The 5,862-nt window shown below is 47.7% G+C and overlaps 1 pseudogene; it reads left to right on the top strand.

Moving 5' to 3' along the window:
- Positions 1–246: 246 nt before the first annotated feature.
- The window catches only part of LOC142460924 (putative ATP-dependent RNA helicase DDX47 pseudogene), a 31,993-nt pseudogene continuing 26,377 nt past the window's right edge, over positions 247–5,862 (top strand).

Here is a 5,862-nt window from a genome sequence, read left to right as displayed (position 1 = left end):
GAAGCACTACTCTAGGACCACCTACTACTGAATATATATTTATACATCCATCCACTGATGCATATTTTCGAACATCCATGATATACCAGGATTTCCTGGGTGGTGAAAACTGTTAAGCACGTGACTGCTAATGAAAAAACTGTCGATTTGATCCTACCAATCAAGAGACCCCACAGAAAGAAGACTTGATATTCTGATTGCCAAAGATCGCCAAAACTCTCTGGAGAGTGGTTCTACTCTGTACCCATGGGTCTCTACCAGCCAGAGCCACCCATAGGCCTCTACCAGCCAGAGCCACCCATGGGCCTCTACCAGCCAGAGCCAACCATGGGCCTCTACCAGCCATGGGCCCCTACCAGCTATGGGCCTCTACCAGCCATGGGCCTCTACCACCCATGGGCCTCTACCAGCCATGGGCCTCTACCAGCCAGAGTCAACCATGGGCCTCTACCACCCATGGGCCTCTACCAGCCAGAGCCAACCATGGGCCTCTACCAGCCAGAGCAGCTGGAATTGGGCACCATGCTGACGACTGGAGGTCGCATGGGGAATAGATCAGTGGGGTCACCGTCATGGGGGCACATAGCCTCAGGACTAGAGGAAGAGGGAAATTGGGGAAGACGTAGCATGGTGCTTATATGTTCCTTTACACACAAGGCAACAGGGATGCAATGGTCCGATGCAGATTTTGACAAGCCAAGTCCGTGGCTTGGTGGAGAATCGCTAGCAGGATGGAAGAGCAGTCATAGGAAGACCAGTTACGAGTGTGTTGCACAGGAAAGGGCGAGAGGGGCCAGAGCCCATCCCAGAGCACCAAGCCTTGAGGGCAACATCCCGGCCTGGAGCATCAAACTAACCGAGAGGATGACCAGGCCAGACCCAAGCCAAGCTAGGTTGACCCCCTCCCCAGAAGAATGTAATGCAGAGGATAGCACTGAAGATATAGCCCAGGCCACACAGGTGCAAACTAAGAGGGAAAGAGAGAGAAAGAGAGAGAGAGAGAAACTCATCCTGGCCCACGAAGCCCCGGGGACAACATCCCTGCTCAGAACAGTCAATTCATAAAGAGGATAGTAGGGCCAGCCCCACCATGAAACAGGACATTCGCCTCACTGACCCATAGCACTAAGGGGGACAGCACAGGTGACACTCTCTGGAAAGTGTGCCCAGTCTTCCCCCTGCACAGCGGGGTGAAACGCAAAGGGAGTACAACAGGGCAGCAAGGTAACCAAGTCCCCAAGGAATCCTGAAAATAGACTCTGACTTGGGGGACAGGGTGTGGCACCTCATCAGACCCAATTGGAAAACATACATAAGGGTCAGCAGACAGACCTGGAATTGTTTATCAGGATTTTTTTTCATTTGTTCATTCTATGTCTGTATAAGATAGGCAGGACAAATAATCCTGAGGAGAAAACAACAGGGCCAGTGGTCCCAGGGGAACATGAGAGAGGAGGGGGTTGGGAGGGGGAGCGGGGAGCCAACAAAGGATAAGGGAAGAAGAGATCTAAAATTGATGGTGAGGAGGGTATAGAATGCCTGGTGAGGTTTGATGAAGTGTAATATATCTGAGAGGAATTACTGAGAGCTAAATGGAGGGTGAGCATGATAGTGGGACAGAAGGAAAGTGAAAGGAAATAGAGGAAAGAACTAGGAGGCAAAAGCTATTTATAGAGGTATAGCTACAGGCATGTATATATGTAACTATATACATTTATGATAGGGATAGAGATCAGTGTACATATATTTATATGTTAAGTAGTAAGGTAGCAGACAGACTTTGGGCCTCTATTCAAACCTTCCCTAAACACAAGAATACTTGTTCTAATAACTTGGCACTCTATAATACTCACCTTCCCAATATGATCACTAAAGACAAAATGTGTGCCTAAGAAAATGTGGTGAAGAAAATGGATAGTGCCCGACTATCAAAAGATCTAGTATCTGGGGTCTTAAAGTCTTAAAGTTAAACAAGTGACCATCTATCAGGGAAGCAACAAAGCCCATATGGAAGAAGCACACCAGCCAGTTGATCATGAGGTGTCAATGGGATCAGGTATCAGGTAACAAAAGATCCAAAATAAACTATTATATTGATGCAAAAGAGGGGGGTTGGAGCGGAGACCCCAGTCCATCTGTAGACAATTGGACATCCCCCCACAGAAGGGTTACGAGGAACGGACAATTCAACCAGAGAGCAGTATAGCACCGGTGAAACACACATCATTCCTCTAGTTCCTGAATGTTTTCTCCCCCCACCACCAGGACCCAGTTCTACCCTACAAATCTGGCTAGACCAGAGTACACACATTGGATAAGAGTTCTCAACACATGGAATTCCGGGCAGATAAAGCCCTCAGAAACAGTAGTAGGAGTGGCATTGGCATGGGAGTAAGGGGATAGTGGGAGGTGGGGGAAGAGGGAACCCATCACAAGGTTGAATTATAGCAACACCCCCTCCTGAGGGTAAGGAATAACAGAAATGTGTGTGAAGGGAGACAAAAGACAGTGTAAGATACGAAATAATAATAATATAAAATTGATCAAGAATTCACGAGGGTGGGCGGATGGGAAGGGAAGGGATAAAAGAGGTACTGATACCAAGGGCTCAAGTAGAAAGCAAATGTTTGGGAAATGGTGATGGCAACATATGTGTGTTAGACAGGATTCTCTAGAGAGATAAAACCAGATTGCTGATAATTATATATATATATATATATATATATATATATATACAGATAGATAGATATATAACACAAGAAATAACTGTTAAATTATAAAGCAGTACAAATGGCTCAGTGCAACTCACTCCCGTGAGAGAGTTGTGAAACACTGGCAGTCCTTCAAGTCTTGAGGGTCACCAGGTAGTCTCGGTAGAGAGAGCTAGGCTATTCCAGCACAGGCAGCAAAACAGCAAGGCAGGTCACCAACTGTCAGCCAGGTCACCAACTGTCAGTCCCTACCCAGCTCAAGAGATATAAATTTCAATCGTTTGGTCTTAAAGGGACCTCAACTTACAGTGACACAGTCCACAGGTAGTGTAGCCTGTAAATTGAGGCACAGAACAAGCAAGGCAGCCGCACACTGGTCCGACAATCAAAGAGCTTGAGACAAGAAAGGCGCGGCTCACCACGCCATTTATCTCTCCGCCCTTCAATTAAACACTTGTGTTTATCGGCCAGGCTGGCACAATAAACTAACTATCTTAATATGTACATGTATACTTAATACAATTAAATGATGGATTGTTGTAAGATTTGTAAGCGCCACCAATAAAATGATTAATTGGGGAAAAAAGCGTGTGTTGCAGTCATCCAGCCTAGAGATGCTGATGGTTAACCGCATAAGTAGTAGCTGTTGAGATAGAAAGATTTAACTCATATTTTTTAAAGACCCAGTCAACCCTCCATGCCCTCAAGAAACCCACAGTCTATGAGAAAGCTAGGTGTGCAAATAAATATTTTAATACAGACAATAGTTACTTTTAAATGTGCTTGTTAGGAAGCTGGCGCACAGGAGGGAGTGTGGAGGACTTCTTTGGGAATCCAGGATCCTGACAGGGACATGGAAGCTGAGGTTAAAACCTAAGCAAGCGTTGGCTAAGTGAACAACAGTGGTCATGCTTCCGGGACGGGGCCAGCGTCTGTGTGGCTGCCATGAGACTGTGCCTGTGTTGTTGCTGTTGTTGTTGCTGTTGTTGTTGTTGTTAGTTGCCACCAAGTCAGCTCCCATTCAGGATGACCTTCTGCACAACAGAAGCAAACACTGCGCCGGTCTGCCCCATCTTCATCACTGGGGCTGTGGTTGAACCCATGGCTATGGTAGTGACCTCAGTCCACTTCATGGAACGCTGTCCTCATGTGGGTGTGTCGTTACCTCACCAACCATGATGTCCTTTACTAACGAGGGCTCTTTTCCTGGTAACATGTTCAAACCAAGCAAGCCAAAGCCCTGCCATCCTCGCGTCTAAAGGACGTCCTGGGTGTGTCAAGAATTGATTTGTTTGTTCTCACAGTCTATTCATCTCCAACTGCAGGAGCCGTAACTGGCCAAGTTCCCCAACCACCGTGTCCATAACGCCAACCACCATGTCCATAACGCCAACCACCGTGTCCATAACGCCAACCACCGTGTCCATAACGCCCTGCGTACACCACGTCCGCTCTCCTTACCATAGTGCATTTAGAAGTTCGTTTACATCGCTCCCACTCCACCCTCAGGTTTCAAGTTCTTAGAAGATGGAGCCTCCATCGTGTTTATTATGGCAATAAATCTTCCTTCACAGAGACAGAAAAGTATGGGAAACAGAAGGATTTCTCCCAAGCTGTCTCCCCCAAATATATGCCAAATCTAGCTGCTTGCAAATGACTATACACTTGGAGGTCATTCTCCCTAAGAGCTATCAGCCATCTAGAGCAAGCAGCCACCACTGCTTATCCCACAACAAGCAGGGCCCACTCCCTTCTGATAAGGATAGTAGTTGTCTGTTTCCTTGTAGGAGACACCAGAGAGGTCAAACCCGTCCAAGGATGACCAAGGTTAGGCTGCCATCCTAAATCTAGGATCCGCCCATCTTGTCACATGTGTACCCCCAATCCCTCCTCTTCCTACTATATGTATTTCCCTAGACCACCCCCTCTCATTGCTCTATAATCTATAGCACAGCCCCTTCCTGTGACGTGGGTCCTCACCTGAAATTAGGGGGCTTGTATGTCCCCAGAAAATACAAAAGCCTGGGCTAACATTAAATATCCCACTCTCCCTCCACGTGGACCACCAAGAGGGGCTGAGGTGAGCATGCTACCATGAATTGTGTCTGACTCCATTTATTTCAATACTTCTATCGCTCATGCTCTCTATAACTTTACTATGATCTTCACTTATTATCACTGTACAATTGCGCCTACCGAACCCGTAATGATGTGTTATGGGCTGGCTTCCCCTGACAGAAAAGTCTTCTCTAATCACCGCCCCAGGAAGCACTCCTCCACTGCCCAGGCCTCAGTCCTTGCACTGCATGCGATCATTTCAAAGGCACTGCCTTCAAGGGTCGTCTCCCCAGTGAATTCCTCGAGGGGAATACCTCTGTGCTCTTGTCTGCTGGTTCTCTGTGGGCCACTCGGCCCCGACATGCACGCTTAAGGGGCCTTAAGGAGAGTGTGGAATGAAGTGTGTGCACAGAGCATTACAACAGGCAGACTTGGACCTCAATCTGCATGCAGTGGGCTACAACTAATTTCATTGTATTCCATTCTTTCTGGACCCCCAGGATGACGAAGTGATTTTTGCCTGCTGCCGACGGGTTGCATCTGCATACTGCTTCCTGAACATGTCTGCTGCAGAGGCGCCATCTGACACAGCATCTACTCGCCCACCCTCAATGTACTTCTCAGAAGAAGGGGGCGATGAGGAGCCAGCAGATGAGGAAAGGTTTCAGGAGGAAGACTGGCTAGAGGAATTTGCGCGAGAGGAAACGGATTTGAAGGAAGTGAAATATCTGGAGGAGGAAAAGTATTTGGGAAGAGATCCGTATGAGTACAAAGGATTGCATTGGCGAGACAACGACTCTCCAGAAAGGGACTACCGGGATTCACATGGGTATGGTGAGTTTGGGGAGGAGGTGAGTCTCTAGAGGAGGGAGGGAATCTAGAGGAGGAAAATTATCTGCAAGGGAAAAGATATGTGGATGACAAGGAGTATCTGCAAGATAGTCTCTGGTGGAGCGCCTTACAAAGGATGCCTCACCACAGGCCCGGGGAAAACACAATAAAGCTGCATGGAGCCAAAGCTCCAATAGTTGGTCCTTGGGGCTGAGCATTAGGATGGACCATTACTGACCAGCTTCTCGTCCCAGCTACAGCA

This window comes from Tenrec ecaudatus, chromosome 11 (assembly GCF_050624435.1).
Source record: "Tenrec ecaudatus isolate mTenEca1 chromosome 11, mTenEca1.hap1, whole genome shotgun sequence".
NCBI classification, from domain to species: Eukaryota; Metazoa; Chordata; class Mammalia; order Afrosoricida; family Tenrecidae; genus Tenrec; species Tenrec ecaudatus.
The sequence above is the reverse complement of the archived record's forward strand: the minus strand, read 5'-3'. Positions and strand labels throughout refer to the sequence as shown.